General features: G+C 39.5%; 1 long non-coding RNA gene across 1 annotated transcript in view; it reads left to right on the plus strand.

The window, feature by feature from the left end:
- LOC148129762 (uncharacterized) overlaps positions 1-8,077 on the plus strand; it is a 102,454-nt gene extending 94,377 nt beyond the window's left edge. Inside the window, exon 3 of the long non-coding RNA XR_015750688.1 lies at positions 8,014-8,077. This is a non-coding gene — a long non-coding RNA (uncharacterized LOC148129762). The remainder of the gene's footprint in view (positions 1-8,013) is intronic.
- Positions 8,078-22,378: the final 14,301 nt, after the last annotated feature.

The raw sequence follows: 22,378 nt of genomic DNA on the forward strand, positions 1-22,378 counted from the left end.
TTTTAAGGGAAGCTTGTTTGTCCTCTGTTCCTACTGAAGGACTAGCTTCACCAATTTGTCTAAAGTATAGCTTGGGTTAACCATGGCTTCCTGGTTAGAACCAATGACTTGACAAAGACAGATCCAAATTTGTAATCATGAGGAATTTCCTAATTGTACGAGCGATCAAGCATGAAACAACCTCCCTTCTGAAGATGTGGCGTCACTGGAACTTTCCACTGCTCTCCTCTCCTCTGCCTTCTGCCATCCACGCATCAGGCAATGGGCCAATCTATTCCTCCTCTTCCTCATCAGCCACCTCCAGACCTGGGAGTTGTTGACTCTCCATCTGAGGGATGACGGATGGCCCAGTTTCTGCCTCTGTCTCTTTGTCTCTGCCAGCTCCATTCCCTCTTCCTCCTCCGAGCTCTCAGGTTGCCTTGATGCTGATCCTGACTTCCTCACCTCCTCCTCCTCATCCGATTCAGCTGCTGGAGGGGCCGGCAGCTGACAGGCCATAACACACTCTCTATTCACCAAGTCTGTCTAAAATGTCCCAGCGTATTTGGGCATGAGAAAGAAAAGAGAGCCAACGTGGCTTATGTAGTAGAAGATAGTGCAATGTTCCTTGCAACCTTCTCCAAGTTTAGGGTGCATAATTTTTATCACACCCCGTAGAGAGTCCCTCGTCCCTACTAAATTTATAAGAAGTCACTCTGCAGGCACTGTGCCAAATTTTTTTTTTTTTTTTGAAGTCAGGAGTTCAGAAACAATATTGGCTAAATTTACTTCAGCTTCCTTAAAGAAAAAAAGAAAAAGCCCCTGAGGAATACCTGGTGGGTTGTTATCAGCTTCAATACCACCTCCACCCCCTTCTACCTCCTTTCTTTCTTTTTTTCATCTAAAAAAAACATAATTTCTTTAGCTGACTTTTTACAAAATGAAAAACCTTTGAAGGGAAAAAAAAATGTTTGCATATCAAGCGATATCGCTAGAAGTCTAATACAGGCTCCGAAGACTTGATAAAACCCTCAAACAGCCAATGTGTTTCCTGTATCTCATAGGTGGAAATCTGTCAACAGCTATTTATATCCTGACACATTTCTAATATGATCTTCATACTATTTATGCTTCACATCAAGTGCCTAAGTAATTGGAACAGTCTGCAATAAAGCGATTGTCAGTTTCCTTTTTCCTCTTCTCAGCTCAGAAGAAGGTACCCAGCAAACAACAGTTAATGCGAGGATGGCAAAGACAGTGGATTAAATTACATGCTTGTGTGAATAGTTAAAAGTAAAACTGTGCCAAAAATGCCTCTGCTTCTTCCCGTTTTGCTTTCAAGTTTTTCAACCAGCAACTTGGGAAATAGCATCCCTTTTCTTTTTAATTATTCAGCTATCAAAGAGGTGAGAGGCAACTTTTTCCTTGAGTTACTTTGGCCACACAAACTGTTCCATATTAGCAGGCTTGAAACCCTGCATTCCCATTGGTCCGTTTCAACCGCTACCTGATTGGTCAGCCTGGGCGGTTATGATTGGCTCGCTAAGAGTCTGCCGCGATTGGTTCAAACCAAGCGCGGGAGACTTAAAGCGATGTCATTGGCCGCCAAGCCACAGCGAGCTCTATAAAAGGGCCGCCGCGCCTGCTACTGGGAGAGTCTGATCTAGCCTATAAATAAAGAGCTGTTGTTTACTGAACCTGAGTCTCTCATCTCTGAAACCCGACATTCCGAACTTAACACAAACCATGTCTTTGGACAGCTTCACACTATATATTGTGGGTATATGCACAGGGATGCACAGGGATAGGAGCAAAAAATGGGGGAGGGGGGCAATATTGTAGCCATTACTGCACTAAGTTTAATTTTTCATAGGCCCTGAAAATGTCCTTCCTGAATGTTGGTTACTGTGTTAAGATTTTATGTTCTTCTCCAGCCACTCTCCTTTATGGTTTTAAGGGGAGGTGGAAACATGGAGCAGAGTCAAGAGAGGAATCAGCCGGGAATTATTACGTTCCCACAAATGGTCAAAGCCCAGCTCCCCTTGAATTCTGTAAAACTCTTATCGAATGCCAGTTTAATGCTAGATCCTTGTATATAGGCAATAGCAATAGTATTTATACTTATTTACTGTTTTATAATGCTTTCCAGCCCTCTCTAAGTGGTTTACAGAGTCACCCTCTTGTCCCCAACAACCTGGGTCCTCATTTTACCCACCTCAGAAGAATGGAAGGCTGAGTCGACCTGGAGCCTGGTGAGATTCGAACTGGCAAATTGCAGGCAGCTGCCAATCAGCAGAACTAGCTTGCAGTACCGCACTCTAACCACTGCGCCACCATGACTCACTGTGGCAAAAAACAATGAATCAGATTAACTAGAATGTAAATATATGGTCCTGATTCTTCCTCCTGACATCAAGTGTTTTAATGGTTGTGATATAATTGTTGGCTGTACGCCACGCAGAGTCATGTTCAGTGAGATGGGCAGTCATATAAATTTGATAAATAAACAAAGCCTCTTTCTACATGCTTTGTAGACAAGGCATCAATCATGCAGCTGAAGTTATCTGCAGCTTATTGAAACTCTGTCCCCTTTTTATATGGGGGGCAAAACGAGTTTGTTAGTGAAGTTATGGCTACTATTTTGACTTTGTTTGATCTCTACCACCACCCCATTAAAAAAAAAAAAAAACATTTCTAGAAGATGCAGCATTAAATGCACTTCAGTGAGTCACTTTCTCTCACTGACTGTGGTGGAATGAAGGAGGAAGGGGTTCATTTCCAGAGGAGCAAGTGACAGTGAAGTTTGTGTGGGTGAAAGGGGGGTGAAGTCAGATCCACCCTAATAATTCCCAGAGTATATGTTTTATACTGCAAGTAGCCTGTTTTAGTTTGGCAAGATTTCTGTCTCTAAGTAAGAGAGAGGAGAGGAGAGGAGAGGAGAGCCACTGAATTGCTCAGTAGCTTCTTCATGATCCATATAATTAAATAATTTGGATTTCACTTTTTTTTTTTCCTTTTTAGTGGTATCTGTCCATGGCCTATAGGGAAGAATTTCCAAACTGAATTTAAACATGTCACTCTCCTCGTTAACTGTCAGCAACCCATTTATCTTTCAGATTTTAAAAAAACTGTAGCATATGCGCAAGGCTTTGCAAAGTCTTGGAACCTCATTTTAAATTACTTCCCCCCCCCCCAAAAAAAAACACAATTTGATTAACTGTTGCAATTTTAAAGCATTATAACACGGTGACTTGACATGGGTTTATAAGATTGCATGCATATTGCTTAGCTAGGCTTTATCTAACAAGAACAACCAACAGGAGGAGCAATCTTTTTGTCATTATTGTTGAGGTCCACATTCCATTTGGTGGTGGGAGGGCTTGAATCAAATACTGGGCAGGGTTAGGGGGTTTTGGGAGGTGTAGGAGGCAGATCTTACTTATCTTTATTGTACACATCCAATTTTTAGTCTTTTCTTTCCTTCCAGGCAGGCAGTTGCTGCCAAGGGATCAGGCTACCTTCTTTGGAAATCTAAACATATAGCAATAGCACTTAGCACAGACTTATATACTGCTTTACAGTGCTTTACAGCCCCCTCTAAGCAATTTACAGAATCAGTACATTGCCCCCAACAATCTGGGCCCTCATTTTACCCACCTCGAAAGGATAGAAGGCTGAGTCAACCTTGAATCTGGTGAGTCTCGAACTGCCAAATTGGAGGCAGCCGACAATCAGCAGAAGTAGCCTGTAGTACTGCACTCTAACCACTGAGCCACCACAGCTCATATGATGGTTTTCAGAGGACCTCAAATTTATTAAAGAAAAGTTTCTATAGGTTGATAGACAGATGGATGGAAATAGATCTTACCAAACAAGGAGAATACCTTTTTCAAGTGGCAACATTTTTAATCTCTCTCTTTAAACAGAACCATGTTAATAGACAAGGTACATCATCTGTATATTTTAAGATGAATGCTGAACTACAGCTGCAGAACTTGAACTGAGGTCACAGCTCTTCCCAGATTCAACATGAAGGCAGCCAATTATGCTTCAGAAGGTGTAAATTGCTTATGTAGTGAGCATCTGTAGGAGTTACTCTCACCTCTTCCTACTACACCAAGGGAATGTCAGGTTAGCCTGGGGCTTCCAAGGAACTGAAGACATACTTCGCCAAACTGGCTATTTTTATTCTCTCTTCATCTAGAGTTTGCACCTCTGTTTATATATTATTTACTCTTAAGATGTGTGTGTGTGTATGTATGTATGTATGTGGTTTCACCTGTCTGCTGTGTGCAGCACAATTGCTTTCAGTGTGATGGCTATATCAATCAAATGATAGATAGATAGATAAGTAGGTAGGTAGGTAGGTAAGATAGGTAGGTAGTAGAAGTGGTATTCCGCAGGTTCTGACCAGTTCTGGAGAACCGGTAACAGAAATTTTGAGTAGTTCAGAGACCCGGCAAATAACACCTCTGACTGGAGATTTTACAGTATCCTTCCTCTGCCACGCCCATCAAGCCACGCCCACAGAACCGGTAGTAAAAAAAAATTGAATCCCACCACTGATAGGTAGGTAGGTAGGTAGGTAGGTAGGTAGGTAGGTAGGTAGATAGATAGATAGATATAGATAGATAGATAGATAGATAGATAGATAGATAGATAGATAGATAGATAGATAGATAGATAGATAGATAGATGATAGACAGATAATTTTAATATAAAAATTGACACACTCTCTAAAATGGCCACCATATGTATTAAGAACCCTATGGCAAATCAAGTAAATGCAAACATCGTAGTTAGAACCAGAGCAACAAATGTTGGATCATCTGGATGCCCTTAAACCGTATTTGTCCCTTGAAATCCCCTACTTCAATCTGCCTAGCGTTTAGATTCATTATATCCAAAACATTGAGGTAAAATCAGAACATTTTTCTAGGAAAATATAATGTTGATAATATTGGAAAAAGTCTGTTTCTTTTCCACTTAAAAAGTAAGAGCTCCAAATCTTTTTTTTTTTTTTTTTTTTTGTTATTTTGAAATTTATTAGAAAAGTGCATTCCAGGAAAAGTTTCAGTTCAATGATCCTAAATTTAACTTCACCCTAAAAAAATAATAATAATAATCCTTCCGGGCATATATATGGAAAGACAGATCAGAAAGCTTTCTTGCCCTTTGTTTTCAAAAGGATAAATAAGTATTTTGGCTAAAAGTATTGTGCCCTTCTTCAGTGGTAAAACAGAGATGAATAAAGCAAAGGCAACCTTGAAAAAAAAACACCATTTTTTTTTCCTCCTCTTTCTAAAATAGTGAGATATTCCCTGGGGTCACCTTTCTTTCTCTCTTTTTGCAACTTTACTTCTTTGACTTGTCACTGACAGAATGAAATCTTGAAACACGGAAAACCTGTCAGGGTCACTGCTCAAATGTGAATGTGAGTTTGGTCGAGGGGCTGAAAGAATTATTTCTCCTTCTCAAGCCAACACTAAAAAGCAGTTCTTTATTCCTTCAATTACAATTTTTGGCATATTAGGAAGCTAAATTCATTCTTTCTGTCACCCTCTCTCTCCTTCCTTTTCTCCCCGTTCTCGTTCAGTTTGATGAAAGAGAATTTGCTTTTCAAATAATTTTCCCCTGCCCTCCTCACAAGTAAAATACAATTTGATAAAATTCTCACGGGTGGATCACAATGCATTCAAAAGGTCACCAAAATGTGTGCAACTCTCTTATATTTCATTGTAGAATCATCTCTGCATTGGAAGGCTTTCTAAGTCTTCCACTAAATCCAGAGGGAAATCTTATGAAAGAACTCTTAGGAAGTGTTGCATAACCAGTGAAAATTAACAGTGATGAAGTATGTGTAAGAATGAAAACAAACAGTTGCACCCTCTGTTATTCCAATAATAAGTTCAAAGGCTCCATCTGGGAAATTGCAAGAAATTCTCAAGTAGCCTGAGAATAAAGCAAAAAAACAGAAGTCTCCTTCATAGGTAAGTTTTGAGAAATGTTGGCATAGCACTGCTAGGCAAGTTTCATAAAATCACCAACTTTAATTCTGACCTTGATATAAAGAACACTCAATATATGGATACTTACTGTATGTCCCCTTTTTCATGTGATTGGAATCTCTTCGAGGGGTTTATTTTATTTATTTAATCGATTTATTTGATTTCTCAATCACTTTCAAGATAATAGGTATAAGTATAAACATGAGTAAGAATACAAGAAATAGGAACTAATAAATGGGAACAATAGGACAGGGACAGTAGGCACGATGGTGCACTTATGCACGCCCCCTAAAGACCTCTTAGGAATGGGGTGGGGTCAATAGTGGATAGTTTGAGGTATTTCATACCCACAATATGAAATAATGTGGTGATCTGGTTCAATAAAGGAGATTACTTGTACCTCAGGGTTGTAATGAGGGATCTTTGGTGTTCTCTGAGCTTCATTGTTTCTTGCAGATGTTTTATTACCTGAACTAGGCAACATCATTAGTGATGTTATCTAGTTTGGGTAATGAAGTGTCTGTAAGAAAACAACCAAGCTCAGAAAGCAGCAAGGTTCCAGATCTGGTTCAAATATATGAACAAGATAAACCACAATTCACAAAAGCTAGTGCTTGGCTTCACTGATCAGACTAAACCAGAACAAACTAGCTTCATTATGGTGCAGTTTGTGATGTAAATCAAGGCAATTTGAAGAACTTTGAAATTTCTTAAGCTTGTGGTCCATCAACATCCTTGCGTGATGATTTCATACCCCTTATGAGATGTTCCTAAATAGAAAATGAACTTATTTTAATGGGAAACTGACTTGGTCTGTGGCTGACTTTTTAACTTGAAACAAGGGTATTAATGTTGGGCTACCAACATGCTTTGAGTTTTGGCTTTATTTTATGTTTTGCATGGTTGATCTGGTTATTAACTAGTGCTGCATCCAAACTCAGAGCACTAACATCAAACAAGCTTTGATCCATTAAAAATCAGAAGGTCCAATGAGAAATATACAAAAGGATTGGTTTGTGGAGAAGGAAGGAAGGAAGGAAGGAAGGAAGGAAATCATAGTGGCACAGTTTTTACAATGCAGTGTTGCAGATTGACTCTGTTCACTGCCAGAGTTTGATTCTCACCAGGCTCAAGGCTGACTCAACCTTCCATTCTTCCAAAGTTGGTAAAGTGAGGATCCAGATTGTCAGGAGCAATATGCTGACCCTATAAACTACTTAAAGTGGACTGTAAAGCACTGTGAAGTGGTATATAAGGCTAAGTGCCATTGCTATTTTTTAAAAAAAAACAAAACATTTTGCTTCTCATCCAAGAGAATGAACTGAACCAAATAAGCTTCTTGGATGAGAAGTTAAAACATTTTCAAAGAAAAAACAACCAAGAAAATCCAGTTTCCTCTTGGAAAAGCACCATTGGGAACATTTTTCTTATATGTATATTTATATTTTTCTTGTATGTATCCATGTATTCATAACTACGTTTTTACTTATACCTATTATCTTGTAAGCAATCGAGAAAAATAAATATATAAACAAACAAATAAATGAACAAACAAACAAACAAATAAATAACATTATTTTGGATGTGATCCTGTTTTTCTGCCATCTGCTTCAGCAATACCAAAAAAGCTACTTTGCGTTAAATTGGACTATTTGTTGAACCTGACTCACCACAAATCTCAGGTAGAGCTGGCATTCGTTTCAGTATTCTGATCCTATAGATTCCAAAGTTTGAACTGGGGAATGGGGGAGAAATTTCTGTCTGTTAAACAGTGGCTCCAACAACTAACTAATAACCCTTCTTCAATAGTGCATGCATTTATTTATTCTGGCACATTTTTTTCCTCTCTTTCATGGCTCATTTTCATCACCACACTCCCTGAAGAATAGAGAGCTGTGTATGGTGGCCCAGGTCTGTCTGCACAGACAATACATAGTTAGAATTCATGAGCGGGAGATGAATTTTGGCAGCCAGGGAGAGAAATATTCAATAGCCAGCTCATTTTTCCTTTCTTCTTTTTTTCTAGACTACCTGCCAGCTGACAGGAACATAAAGGAAGCTCATTTGTGAAAACGGTGTTACTATTTTCTCAGTGACATTAAAATGTATGAACATGCTGGGCAAAGAGTCTGTCACAGATTCAGTGGTGGGGTGTTCACCCCACACACAAAGCTGAAATCAAATAAATCACTTGAGGCTTCAATGCCATGGGTGAACCCAACCGCCATTCACGACATGTATCAGGCCCCTAGGCCACTATAGGAAGTGAGAAGAATGCTGGAAGCAAACCATTGCTCTAAAGAGATGGGTGAAGCTAGCCAAGATATAGCTTTGTAGAAGCCACTGGACTACATATAAAAGCCGGCAAGGGGGGGAGGGGATCACACAAACACACATCAAAAGACACACAAGACTGTCTTGGAGCAATATGTTCCACTGCGTAGAATTCACAAATGTCAAGGCCTACATTCCAACTCATAGTCCAATTTTCAGCTAGGGAGTTAGATCTTAAGCAAGCGATCTCTAGATCCCTGACATGATCATTTAGACAAGATGATCCCTAAGATGCGATGCTACCCCAAATGTTGCCTTATTGATCTACTGATACTGATAAATTTAGACTCCCCAGTCGTCATCCTCATCCTTTCCCAAATCCTTGAAGAACAGCTACTATTTGTGTATGGGCAGATGGTGAGATGGAGACACATGATAAACTACTACATTTTAGAAGGAATAAGAGGAGAAGTCAACTATCATCTTGGGTGATCAATTTGTTGTGGTCCACCAGCAACCTGCGGAGATGGCAGCAGAATTGAATGGTGGGGAAGAACATGGGCCAGTTTGGGAGTCTGGGCAGGACTCAGATGAGGGTCCTGTGTCTGATATAGAGATGGGGCCAGGGCCACCTGGGAGTTATGAGCTGATTCCAGAGCCTCCAGAATCTAACAGCAGTGAGGCAGAGGAACAAGGGAAGCCTGTTTCCAGTGTGCATGTGCACAGAACTGCCAGAAGGCAAGAACAGTAAAAACAAAAGGGGCAATTTGGGAATAAGGCTTGGATGTCATTGCCCCTCCCATAAGATATAAAGGAGGAGCAAAGGGACAGGAACCTTTGCAGGAAGCAATGTTCTTTCTGTTTGAATTAAACCTTGAAGCTCTGCGTGGACTTTGTACTCCATTTGGCTTTTTACAGTTAATTTGGCACTTTAGTTGTTGGCAGCAATTCAAAGGAGAGAAAGGTGGGTGTTTATCTCAAGAGACTGCTTGGGATTCATTACTGGGCTGGGAATGAACATAATTCCCAGTGATGAAATAAAAAGAGAGTTGTTTGGACTGAGCCGTATGATTAATTACAGTCTCAGGAAGTCTTGGTCAGAACACAATTTACCTCTAGAACCAGGCCTTATTCCTAGGTTGCATGCAGAAGTTAGTCATTTTGTCCCCTCCATAAATGATCTCTTTAGTTTCCCATCATGTAAATGAAGAAAAAAAGAAACAAATATTACATATAGTATAAGAATGTGTGGTTTTCCTTCCTCCAAACTGGAGGAGAAAAACAAACTTGTCTTCAAAGTTTCCATGGGTGAAAAAAAAAAAAAAGCAAAATGCTTGGATTAAACACATGCAAAGTGCTTTCTGACAATACTATTAGATGCCCTGATCTGAAGTCACAGCCAACATTATCATTCAATGAAGCTTTGTTCTTTTTCTATCCTGTTGACATTCCTCTTTCATCTTGTGCCAGATTATTGAGCTGTCAGCAACTGTGACACTGTGTGCTTCGGATAGGAAATGTACTAAATGCCAACCAAGTCAATCTCCAATGTGAAATATGAATAATAGGGAAGATGAATGAAGATGGAAGCAAGCCTACATTAGTCTTGGTTGCAATTCTCTTGAGGCTCCCTGATTTTTTTTTTTCTTTTTACCCTCTTGTTATTGCAAATTTTGCAATCTCTGTCCTGAGGTAAAGTGAAAATATGTGGTTTTTAAAAGGGTGAATTTTCATAAGTGGAAGTAAGCAGATGAAACTCAGTTTAGTACCAGGTCTGAATGATATTGTACCAATATAAATACTTCTCTTCTCTTCTCTTCTCTTCTCTTCTCTTCTCTTCCCTTCCCTTCTTCCTTCCCTTCCTTCTTCTCTTCTCTTCTCTTCTCTTCTCTTCTCTTCTCTTCTCTTCTCTTCTCTTCTCTTCCTTTCCTTTCCCTTCCCTTCCCTTCCCTTCCCTTCCCTTCCCTTCCCTCTTCTCCTCTCTTCTCCTCTCCTCTCTTCTCTCTCAGATTATTTTTCTTTCTCATTCTCTCTCTCTCCCCCACTTCTCATCTTTCTCTTGAGAGTATAATTTTTCAGGTGACTGAATAAAACCAAAAAGGTTTGGAAACAATACTATAATCCCTCCCCCCCCCCAAAAAATGGTCTCTCCTTTTCTCTCTCTCTTTCTCTCTTTCCATTCAATTTTATAAGAAATTTTATTTTTGAACCTTCAAAATGGGGAGCGGGGAAGAACCCTCAAGGGTGAAATACATTGTACCTGGCTTTATTAAGTTATGGGCAGCCCAAGAAGTAGATGTGAATGGTATGCCATTCACCATATAATCACATCTCTAGTGCTTTAATAGCCTCCCTGGTTTCCAACACATGAATTAAATCCCAAGGGAAGACACCATTATGAAACTCTGAGCTGTTTTCAGATTGGGAATGTCAGAATGATGGAAAATTTATATCAGAAAACAAAAGTACCCAATATTACAATCTTCAAGAACACCAAAAATAGATTTTTTAAAAAATCTAAAGTATCCTAATAGAAGAAGCCTCTTCCACAGGGGAAGAAAAAAAAAACTTGAAATACTCCAAGGTGGTCTTCAGCAAGTATTATTTATGGTAACTTTTGTCTCTCTTTCTGAGAACATCTCCTTCTCTCTTCCCTATTACCTGCATTCTTCTCTGTGTTTTCTTCTAATTGCCATCCAAATGACACCAGATCACAACAATATTCCCTAAATTTTGTTACCAAAAGCTATAGTGGCGGCACTTAATTTTCTGCAGTAAAACTTAAGTGCGTCAAGACTTAAGCTTACTTAGGTGATCTTACCCTCCTCCTATGAATAAAAACCTGATATTTAATCCTAAGCAGGTACAGATAAGTCCTCAGGGTTGAAAGAAATATTTTCCAAATAGGAAAGAGTGTGTGCACATAGGTAGATGGATAGATATATAGAGCTGGAGAGAGAAAGAAATAGCAAGGGTGATAGAGGATTAGGAAGATAGAAGGATAGGGCAATAGCTCTGTGCATCGAATACTTCTATCAGCAGAGTGTTGTAGCTTTATATATAGATGAATGAATGTGTATGATTTTTACAAAAAGAACCAGTATTTGGGATATTCTTTCCCCATGTTTGATGTTCCGGCTCTCGTCTTCCTTTTCTTTCTGGACAGATTGCTTGGCTTAGTTGTATGGGGAAAGCTGTATTACTGCGTGGTTCAATCAACCACCCATGCGCGGCTATCCTGTATAAGTATGAAGTCTGAATAGGGCTAGGAAGCAAAGAGATAGATACTCCATCTCTTCTCTTCCTTGCAGAAAGATGCTGTAAACACAGGGATGTCAAATTTGGGGCCTGGGCAATCTGGAACTGTGGCGCCCGTGGTCCGATCTAAGTATAGTTCACGAAAATGTCTGCTATAACATCTTGCCTGTCAACAACTTCTTCAGCCTCAATCACAACAATACATGGGCAAACAACGGATACAAACTCAAGGTAAACCGCTCCCAACTCGATTGCATAAAATACTACTTCAGCAACAGAGTGGTCAATGCCTGGAACGCCCTACCCGATTCCGTTGTTACAGCCTCAACCCCTCACAGCTTCAACCTCAAACTGTTTACTGTGGACCTCAACCCATTCCTAAGGGGTCCTTAAAGGGGATGTGCATAAGCGCACCAGTGTGCCTACCATCTGTCTTTTTATCTGTCTGACCCATTTATCTGTATTTACTCCCTTTTGTTCTTGTTTATGTTCATACTATACTTGTTATCTTGTACATGTTTGACAAACAAATAAAATAAATAAAAATAAAATAAATAAACCGGCAGCCCGTGGCCTGGGTGCATCATGTGCAGGCCACACCCACCGCAGCTCCACAAAGGTGAAAAAGTCATTGAAATGTCATGGGATAGTAACGTAACACTGTGAGTTTGACGCCCATGCTGTAGAGCAAGGGTGTCCAACCTTGGCAACTTTAATAATGGTGGACTTCAACTCCAGAATTTTGCTGACTGGGGAATTCTGGCAGTTGAAGTCCACAAGTCTTAAAGTTGCCAAGGTTGGACACCCCTGCTATAGAGAACCAGAGCGGGACACTCGTTCCAAGTTGGAAAGAGCAACAGTCCTAGTGCAGTAGAGGCTGACATCCCAAACAGATTCAAATCTAACCTTATGCCCATTCTCGTAATTGAATGAACTGCAGCAGAATGCCTAAAGGGGATGCAGTGTGGAGAAGGGTAGACATCTGCTGGGCAGCTTACAAATGCAGCAATCAGTCATTAGTCGTTGCTGTATTTCATACCATAGCTTCAGATCCAGAGTTGGGAGAGAGTGCTTTGGGTGGACCAATCATATTGCCCCCAGCTGTGCCTTGAGCTATGTGCTAGATCAATTGCAGCACAGCTTTCTCCTTTTTTCGGATCCAGGATTCTGACAATCACTCCACAGGCTGCAAGCTCCTGAATTGACAAACCGGGTCTTTCGCTGTTGCAAAATTTCTGTCCCTCCCACTCTTTTCTGCTTCCTTTTTCTCGCCTTCCTTTCCTCCAGGTTCTATTTGGTGGCTGAAGCTGCTTGGCACTAATTTGCCAAATCGTTTTATTCAGCTTGAAAGAGAGATTTAATTAAGAGAAAGGGCTCAGAGTTAGGTTTTTTTTTTTTTTTAAGAGTAAGATTTTCATTTTGCTGACCTGCTGGATTAGCTTTCTGGGATGGAGGCATAGAGTTTTCCTGCACCTAGGAATGTTTGCCATTGTGAAGAACCAATTACCAGGGGAAGCGTTGGACTCTCTTTCACTGGATATGTTCATTCAGAAGCTGATCAGCCATCTGTCAGGATGGTTCAATTTGATTTTCTGCACTAAGCTGGACAGGGTTGGATTCGATCTCCTGAATAGTTCTTTCCAGCTCTGTAAATTCTATGAATGTCATGTTTATAAGCTTCTTGGAGACATCTGTTTTAACAGGGATAGGTCCCTTTTTAGATGTTTAATTCAACGGTAGCCCGACATGATAAGTTTCTCCAAGTCCTATCTACAAGCAATGGTTCCCAGGCTGATCTATGTAATTTAACCATTTAACTCAGTTTTGAGAGCCTTGGAGCTAATTTGGTAGATCATAAACCAGGAGATAGTGAGTTCTAGTCCTGCCTTGGGCATAAAAGCCATTTGGGTGATCTTGGGCCATCTTCCTCTTCTCCCTATACATTGCCTTGTTGCTTTGGCTTGCATAACACTAATTGGCTTAACATCTCTTACATGTTTTTCAAGTATGGGCTGCTAATCCCATCAGACTAAACTAAATTAATCTCAAACTAAATTAAAAAAATCTTATCCATCTAGATTTAGGACTTCAAAAGCAGTAGATAAAAGCTTGCCTCCAGAAGTTGTAAATGCTCCAACACTGGAAGTTTTAAGAAGACGTAGGGTTTCCTGCCTAAGCAGGGGGTTGGACTAGACGACCTCCAAGGTCCCTTCCAACTCTGTTTTCTATTCTATTCTATTCTATTCTATTCTATTCTATTCTATTCTATTCTATTCTATTCTATTCTATTCTATTCTATCATGGGAAAAATGGAAAAATGCAATCTGTATTTTTGTATCTGTTTTTTTTCCTACCTGAGTTTATATTTAAAAAGTTTGTTCCCTACATAATCAATAACTTAAAAGCATTTCCTTGCAGAGTATTTCAGTTCATCTCATAACCATAATGCTTCTATAAACTCTTGAAGTTCTTAGGAGATGTTAGAGAGCCCACAATCTAGGCAAACATAAGAAGTTGCCTTACTTTGAATCAGAGTTGTCATCCATTTAGTTAAAATACCACTGATGTGAACTTGAAGGAGTCATCCAGGAGGCAGGCTAGTATTTCTCAGCTCTGGAGTAAACTGGGAAAGAAAGGGAACCTTCATCATTCAAAGCATGAGCTCTACAGATTGGTTGGTATAAAGTTTCCATCATCACATCAAAAGAATCTTCTGAATGTGTGTTGGGGTCTCCAAGTTCTTCCCAGGTATAGGCTGATGTTTCAACAGAAGATTTGAGAACCATTGTTCATATCACAAAATTAATACCCCTTGTTGAGGTAATTCCCCGTTAGGAGAATGAGCGCATACAGGAAGACGTATAGAGAGTAGTGTTGGAATAATACACACAGAGCACACAGACACACTGTACAGTAAATGTAGGTTTTTACTTCCAGAAAGGTTTAAGCAAAGTCCAAAATAAGCAATCCAAAGTCATTCACAGGTAAATCAGTCAGTTTTTCAATCCAGGGATAATCCAAATATCAAAGTCCAGTGTGAAAAAACAGTTCAGTAACAGACTTACATTAAATCCAGTAATGTCAGTCAATTAGAAGAAATGGAGCAACGGCAATACTTTCCAACAGAAGGAAACAGAGATACTCACTCAGACACACTCTCTTCTGAGACTCAGGCTAAGACTAAACAACCCAGGTTTCTGGCTCCATCTTATGGCTGTTTGAGAAACCACACCCAATTGCATGCTCTTGCATTCCCTTAAAGATATAGTACTAAAATGTTTATCCTGGTTTATATATTTCTAACCCAAATACCTGTTAGGTGACTTATATTCCTAACACCCCTATGTACGTGTATCCAGATATCTGACAATTTTATCCAGGTATTGATCAGGTTTTCTACCCAGATGTATAACAATTTGGGGAGGAATATAATCTATCCTCCAAGGTACGTGGTGGCTCACTGGCTAAGACACTGAGCTTGTCGATCAGAAAGGTCAGCAGCCTGGCAGTTCGAATCCCTAGCCCCGTGTAATGGAGTGAGCTCCCATTACTTTTCCCAGCTTCTGCCAACCTAGCAGTTTGAAAGCACATAAAAATACAAGTAGAAAAATAGGGACCACTTTGGTTGGAAGGTAACCGCATTCTGTGCGCCTTCGGTGTTTAGTCATGCTGGCCACATGACCACGGAGACGTCTTTGGACAGCACTGGCTCTTCAGCTTTGTAACAGAGATGGCACTGCCTCCTAGAGTCAGAAATTACTAGCAAGTATGTGAGAGGGGAACCTTTACCTTTATAATCTATCCTAAAGGAATGACACAATCGGTAGACAGGCAAAATAAGTGTCTCCTTAAAAGTCTGTTCACAAATACCCTGAAGATACAGAAACATTATGTTACCAAATGCATCCCTCAAGATTCTTTGGGAAGTTTGCCTGCATAAGTGATATTTCCAAACTTTGTTGTTACCAGATTCAGAAGAATGTGCATTTAACCATAATGCCATGTGACAAATAATACATTCTAAGAAGGTTTTTTCTCATCTTCTTTTTAAAAACTTTTTCTAACTTCAAAACTACTTATCCAGTTCCCAGCTGAATTGGCCATTTAACAGCAAAACATTATGCAAACAGGTATGGGGTCCCTACTTCAACAATGTTGATATATTGTTCTGGCTTAAAACAAAACAAAAGTTGGCATCCAAGAGAGTATTATGTGAATGATTACAATGTCAGCTGCACCTAGATCAGGCTAATCTACCTTCTCTCAAATGAAAATTTTAACTTGTTTTGATTAATAACATAAGAACCTGGCAGGGTAGTTTTAAAATGTTGTAGTAACTACACAAAACTTGAGTTATTCATGTACAGTGCTTTTTATGCTTTTGAAAATTCTCCTCTTCGAAACCATTTTCCAGAGTAGATGGATAGAAGAATTTGGTCAAGGATTTCAAACTGATGCATTTGTAGAAAACTGTCATGCCCCTGTCAGAGTCTGAATCCAAGGAGGAAGACGAACAGCTGACAGGGAGTGGGAGTGTGGCTCTGTTGGCTGTGGGGGAAACTGGGGAAGGGCAAAGTCCAGCTGGGCAGAGCAGGGAAGAGGTAGAACAAGGGAGAGGGAGTTCAGAGGAAGACCCAGGCCCACCCCCTCTTCATCGTAGGGCATGCAGGAAGGAACGGAGAAGAGAGCAATTGGGTTGCATGGCTTATGAGGGAGGAAAAGGCCCTGATTCCCTTCATTAGGCACACCTGGGAAGAAGAGTTTAAAAGAGATGCAAGCTGAGTGTGTTGTCTGCTGGGAACAAATGTGAGTTTATCTTGTATCGACTTTGGTTATCTGCATTCCTGACATCCTCCCAACCGTGTTGAATTACAGCCGTTTCATGTCTGGAATTCCTTCTCTTGCCCTGCCAGACTAATTACCTGATCTTGCCTTGATTGGACTTATAGTTACAGTTTTGTTGACAATGTTTTGGACTCGATTCTCTGCAGCCAAAGGCTGTTCCTGGGAGAGTTTTTCTCCAGCCCAGAAGATAAGCAGGACATTCGAGGCAAAGTTGGAGCTAATAAAGGGACTTCTACTGATTATCTGACTGTGTTGCCCTTGTGCCATGCCCCTTTGGGTCATCACAAAAACTTAACTTCTGTGTGGTGTGGCATGCCAGGGTCTCCCCATCATAAATAGTTGTGACCAGAGTCCATTTGGGGAGGAGGTAGAGAAGAATGAACAGAAGAAATAGGTTCCATCTGGGCTGCTTAAGTCTCTTCTGAAAACTCGGTATTGTCGGGTGCAAAGAATCAGGACTATAGGTTCAGCTCCAGTTCAGCTGATTTATTGCTCATGTCAATACACAAGAATCTAGTCACAATTAATAGCCATGACTAAATTGGTGCAAGATAAGAGTCCACACAATTCAAGAAGGGAATGCAATGATTCTAGGCTGATTACTCTCTTGACTCTGCCCCAGGTTCTTCCTGTCCTTCAACACACCCTTTCCAAACTGCAAGGAAGTTGTGATGGGATGTATTAAGGAGGTGGATCCCCAGGAGAAATGGGATCCTTCCAACAGATCCTTCCAGAAAGCCTTCCAGAGGAGTTAGAGGTAGCTTAGCCCAGATATCATGTGTGAGAGAAACACACAGTTGAGGTGCTTAATGTCTTTGGAGATTCTCAGTCATCCAGGTTACGGTAATCCCAAAGGTGCTTTTTCAAGAGGCAACTGGACTTTCCAGTTTTTTCTTTGAAGACATTTCACTTGTCATCCAAGAAGCTTCTTCAGCTCTGACTGGATGTTGGGGAATGGAAGGATTTATACTCCTTGCAGACAGCTGGACATTTGCATTCTTTTAGTGAGTCATTAAGGTCACCTGGATGTTTATCTGTGTCATCAGGGTCACCTGAGTGGTACAAATGAGAGTGGAGCCTTCTTGGAACTGTTGAAAAGGCTGTGTTGTAGACTGGAGATAGATGATGTTGTATCTCTTTCCACTCTGTTGAGGGAGGGCTGTTCGATTTTGACATAATGGGTCTCTTTGACTCCTCTGTCAAACCAGCGGTCTTCTCTGTCCAAAATGTGGACTTTGCTATCTTCAAAAGAGTGGCCTGTGTCTTTTAAATGCAGATGGACTGCTGAATCTAGACCTGATGTGTTTGTTCTCCTATGTTGTGCCATGCGCTTATGAAATGGTTGTTTTCTTTCCCTGATGTACAGATCTGCACATGGCTTGCTGCATTGTACTGCATATACCATGTTGCTCAGGTTTTGTCTGCCTAAATGTATTCTTCTGCCTAAATGTATTCTTGGGTTTGAAGTATGCGCATATGTTATGTTAGCTGAAGATCCTTCTGAGCTTTTCTGATATGCCTGCAACATGCTTAAGTTCAAAGAGAGGCAGCTGAAGCTCTCTACTTAGTCCCAAAAAGTAAATCATAAAAGCAACTTAGACACTATTGTAGGAATCGCCTTGGCCTTTCTTTGTATAATGAATAAGATGACTTGTGTTCACTTGTTGTTGAATGAACAGTTTAAGCATTCTGGCTTTAAAAGTGCATCAGTGTTTCCTTGTAGCATTTTATTGGCTTTGCCATTTGTGTTCAAGGCATTTAATACATGTTGCAGAGTGATGGATGTGTGCTGTCTACCAATGGCCCTTTACAAATTAATTTTTCTGAACAAAATGTTTCACTCTGCTGATTCTGGAAATGAGTACGTGGGTTTTCCATCAGCGATCACCAGGTTGTGTCTTAAGCAACAAAGGATATCAACATGCTTCTCCATGAGGACATGTTTCAGTCTTGTATACTGGACCAGGAAAACGACAAGTACTATTGCTTCACTTGGCTTGGCCAAAATGTCTATGAAAATCTTTCCCCGTATTTGTATTTGTTTTTGTCTGTTTCCTCCTCCATTACATTTTGAACAACAGAAAGAGATAACAGATACTAGATTCATGAAGGAAGGAAGGTCCTTGTAAGTTCAACAGTGTGTCAATGTGTCATGTTGGTATGAATTATCTTCAAAATGGACTTCATGCCCTAGAATTACCATACAGGAAACACAGGTTAGGAAATGAGTTTTAATGAACAGTTAGAACTTTATTTTTTAAAGCTGATTGGCCACATAGCTAACCTTTTAGCTGGAGTAAATATGCTTACCATTCAGGAGATAATTAATAAGGTTTCAATTTTCTCCTGCACTTTCTGAGGTGAGCCAAGCTTTAAAATGTGAACTAAGAGAGCTGCTTTTCCTCAGCAGGTGAATTTTGCCATTCTTTTTCTAACTTTAGAGTCTCTGCAATAAACCACTCTCTGTGATTAGAGAGAAATAATTTAATCATTGTTAGCCATTGACAGGTTTGTATACTTGTTTTGGAAGTCTCCTATCTAATGAAGAATGTTTTAAAAGTGTGTGTGTGTGTGTGTGTGTGTGTGTTTGTCCATATCTATATTTGTATGAAAGCCGTCTCTATCAATTTGTCTAATCTGGGAACTGAAATTCAGGAAGGGTTCGCTGAATTCTTCTGCAAATAGTTTCTTTTGAACTGATTGGATTGACTTCCCACAAAGAGAAAAAAGGACATTGAAAAGCAATTTCAGACATAAATTAACTCACCCCTGCTCACTTTAGGACCTGGTGGTTGTTCATTTCTGATACATAGGATGAATAACAGAGTTGAAAGGGACTTTGGAGGACATCTAGTCCAACCCTCTGAATGAGCAGGATACCCTATTCCATTTCAGACAAATGGCTGTCTGGTAACTTCTTGAGAGCCTCCAATAATGGAGTACTCACAACTGGAGCTGTGGTGGCGCAGTGGTTAGAGTGCAGTATTGCAGGCTACTTCTGCTGACTGACTGCTGCCTGCAATTTGGCAGTTTGAATCTCACCAGGCTCAGGGTTGACTCAGCCTTCCATCCTTCCGAGGTGGGTAAAATGAGGACCCAGATTGTTGGGAGCCAGAGGTTGACTCTGGTAAACTGCCTAGAGAGGGCTGTAAAAGCACTGTGAAGTGGTATATAAGTCTAACTGCTATTGCTATTCTGAAGACAAGCTATTCCATTGCTCTCACTGACAAGAAATTTCTCCTTAGTTGTAGGTTGCTTCTCTACTTGGTTAGTTTCCAACGATTGTTTTTTGTCTTGCCTTTTGGTGCTTTGGAAAATAGGTTGACCCTCTTCTTCTTTATGGCAGATCCTCAAATATTGGCAGACTGCTATCATGAATTACAGCATCAGTGGTTGAGACCATTGTATTGAGTTTGGCCCTTACAAAGAGGAGAATCAAATATCTGGATATATGCTCTCCTCCCCCTCAAAAAAAGATATAGGAAAGAGGACCCAAATGGCAAAGAGTAAAATTCCTTTGGACTTCCACCAAGAAAATAGTCATTCAAGAGGGATTAACCATTGATGAAATCTTAAGTAATACAGAGGAAGCAAAGGTTAAAATATAAATCCCCATGGAAAGGATTATCACAAATAAATTGACATTGCTTAGTCATATGGCATTTCTGCAATCCCATTGTTAGGTGAACATCTCGGCTCATGCTGTATAAACTGTAATTGAGGTGAAGGAAAACTGGTAATATCTTATGAGAAAAATCTCACTGTTGCACAAATGATATCAGGCTGATAGAAACATTTAGGGGACTTATTATAGTATCAGCTCCAAAATGAACTTCTCAAACAAGTAAGTCTCTTAAAAATTAGATTTCGTGGATCAAACAAGAGATGGGAGATGGGAGGAGAAAGACAGTGATGGAAAAGAATGAATCTTTTTTCATATATATATATATATATATATATATATATATATATATATATATATATATATATATATATATATATATATATGTATATATATATGTATATATATATATATATATATGTATATATATATATATATATGTATATATATGTATATATATGTATATATATGTATATATATGTATATATATGTATATATATATAATTCAACTTTGTTCGGGTATTTTCCCACGTCATTGTAGTTGTGCTTTTAAAGTTGTAGCAACGTTTCGACAGGATCTCATCTCCCATCATCAGGCTTCTGATTATATATATATATATATATATATATATATATATATATATATATATATATATATATATATATATATATAGTGACTGTCATTAATATGAACCAGGTGTTGCCAAATATCAAATTTTGATCAAGGACTACCTGTATTTGATTCAGATGGGATCACCCTTTTTAGCCTTTGTTCCAAACGACATCATTATCGTGTAAATCAATCTAATGTATCATATAACTAAATCTTTCTTTGCTTGTTTTGTAAAGTGAGATCCATATTAGGGGCAAGTACGCAAATCTTGTTGAACCACAATGTGTTTAAGTCAAGCTTGATGTATAAACCGCATATAATTAGCATCATACATTGTGGTAATGAACTTAACACCCTCTATTGGCCTAAACTAAATAAACTACATTGTGAATGATTTAATCATGCTTTTGTCACACTAAGAGAGGGAATTGAATCCATTGAAATAATGGAAATTGCATCAAACATAATTGTTTTAAAACCTACTGATCTAGATATAAATAAGTCTTGATCTATTTTATTTTCTGCCTGGCTGAAAAACAGTATCAGTGAAGAGGTCAAAAAAGAGAAATCAAATGCAAGTGTAAATTAAGGCCAGTTGATGCTCTAAGCATAGCCCAACAATGGAGGAGCCATTGCTTAGCTTACAAAACATTACAACTCAATAAACACTGGAGGTGAAATTAGATATTAAAAATTAAAGTTTTCTTTCATGCTATCCCCTAGGCCAGACCCCACAGCAATATTAAACTTTTTATTTATTCATTTAGCACTAAATAGTAGAAAGCAAAATAAGCGAATTATTTACTTATAACTAGCGCAACAGGAAGAAAAAACACACATGCAAATTTTCAACACTTTTTAATGCACTTTTCAAATTAATTGTTATAAGGGAAAAATGCAAATAGCGAGATTTATGGAAAATTATTTTTAATCACCCAAAGATTATAAGGCAAAATAAGTTAAGGACATGATAGTTGGGGGAACAAAAACTCTGCTTTCCCTGGTGCCCTAAGCGCTTACTTATTTTACTAAATGTTTAAGCCACGGCTAGGCAAATGCAACAGGGATCTTTAAATATGAATATTCTCATAGTAAGTGTCAATTTCCATCCAATTTCAAACTAGATTCAGGGAATACTTGAAATAAGTAGGAAGTAATTAGCCATAAGGAAGTTCTGTGCCTAAAAAAATGGAGAGGAGAAGAGAAGGGATGAATCTATCTGATTTTCTCTTTCTAGCGTCTGGATTAGGATCAGCAATGGTAGACAGTCTTCCCCAAAAAGAGTTAAAGGGAAGGGAATGAAAGGGAATGAGAAAGGAGAACAGAGAAAAAAAGGAAGGGCAAGGGAAAGGTGGGAGAAAAAGAGAAGAGAAAGAGTAGGGGAGGAGGGGGAAATGAGAGGAGAGAAGAGGGAAGGGGAAAAGGAGAGGAAGCAAAAAAGGAGGGAGGGGAGGGAGGGAGGGAGGAGGGAGAGGAGAGGGGAGACAGGGAAGGGGAGGGCAGAGAGGAAAGGAGAAAGCGAAGGGTGGGAGAAGGAGAGGAAGGGAAGGGAGAGGCAGAGGGAAGGAGAGGAGAGGATGATCTACACTCAAAGTAGAGTTAGTTGAATCCATACTTTTGGTACGAGGCACCTGCTTCCTAGCTCCTGAACAAACTAGTGAAAACTGTGAAGAGTAGAAAAGTGTTCCACTTCTCTTAATAATACAACTTCACTTTGCGGCTGCATCTTTGATCTGCATTTCAATCCACGGCTTGCCTCATTTTTATCCATTGTGCTAA

This window comes from Notechis scutatus, chromosome 10 (genome assembly GCF_049901735.1).
Source record: "Notechis scutatus isolate UNSWTSFEM ecotype Mainland chromosome 10, rNotScu1.2, whole genome shotgun sequence".
NCBI classification, from domain to species: Eukaryota; Metazoa; Chordata; class Lepidosauria; order Squamata; family Elapidae; genus Notechis; species Notechis scutatus.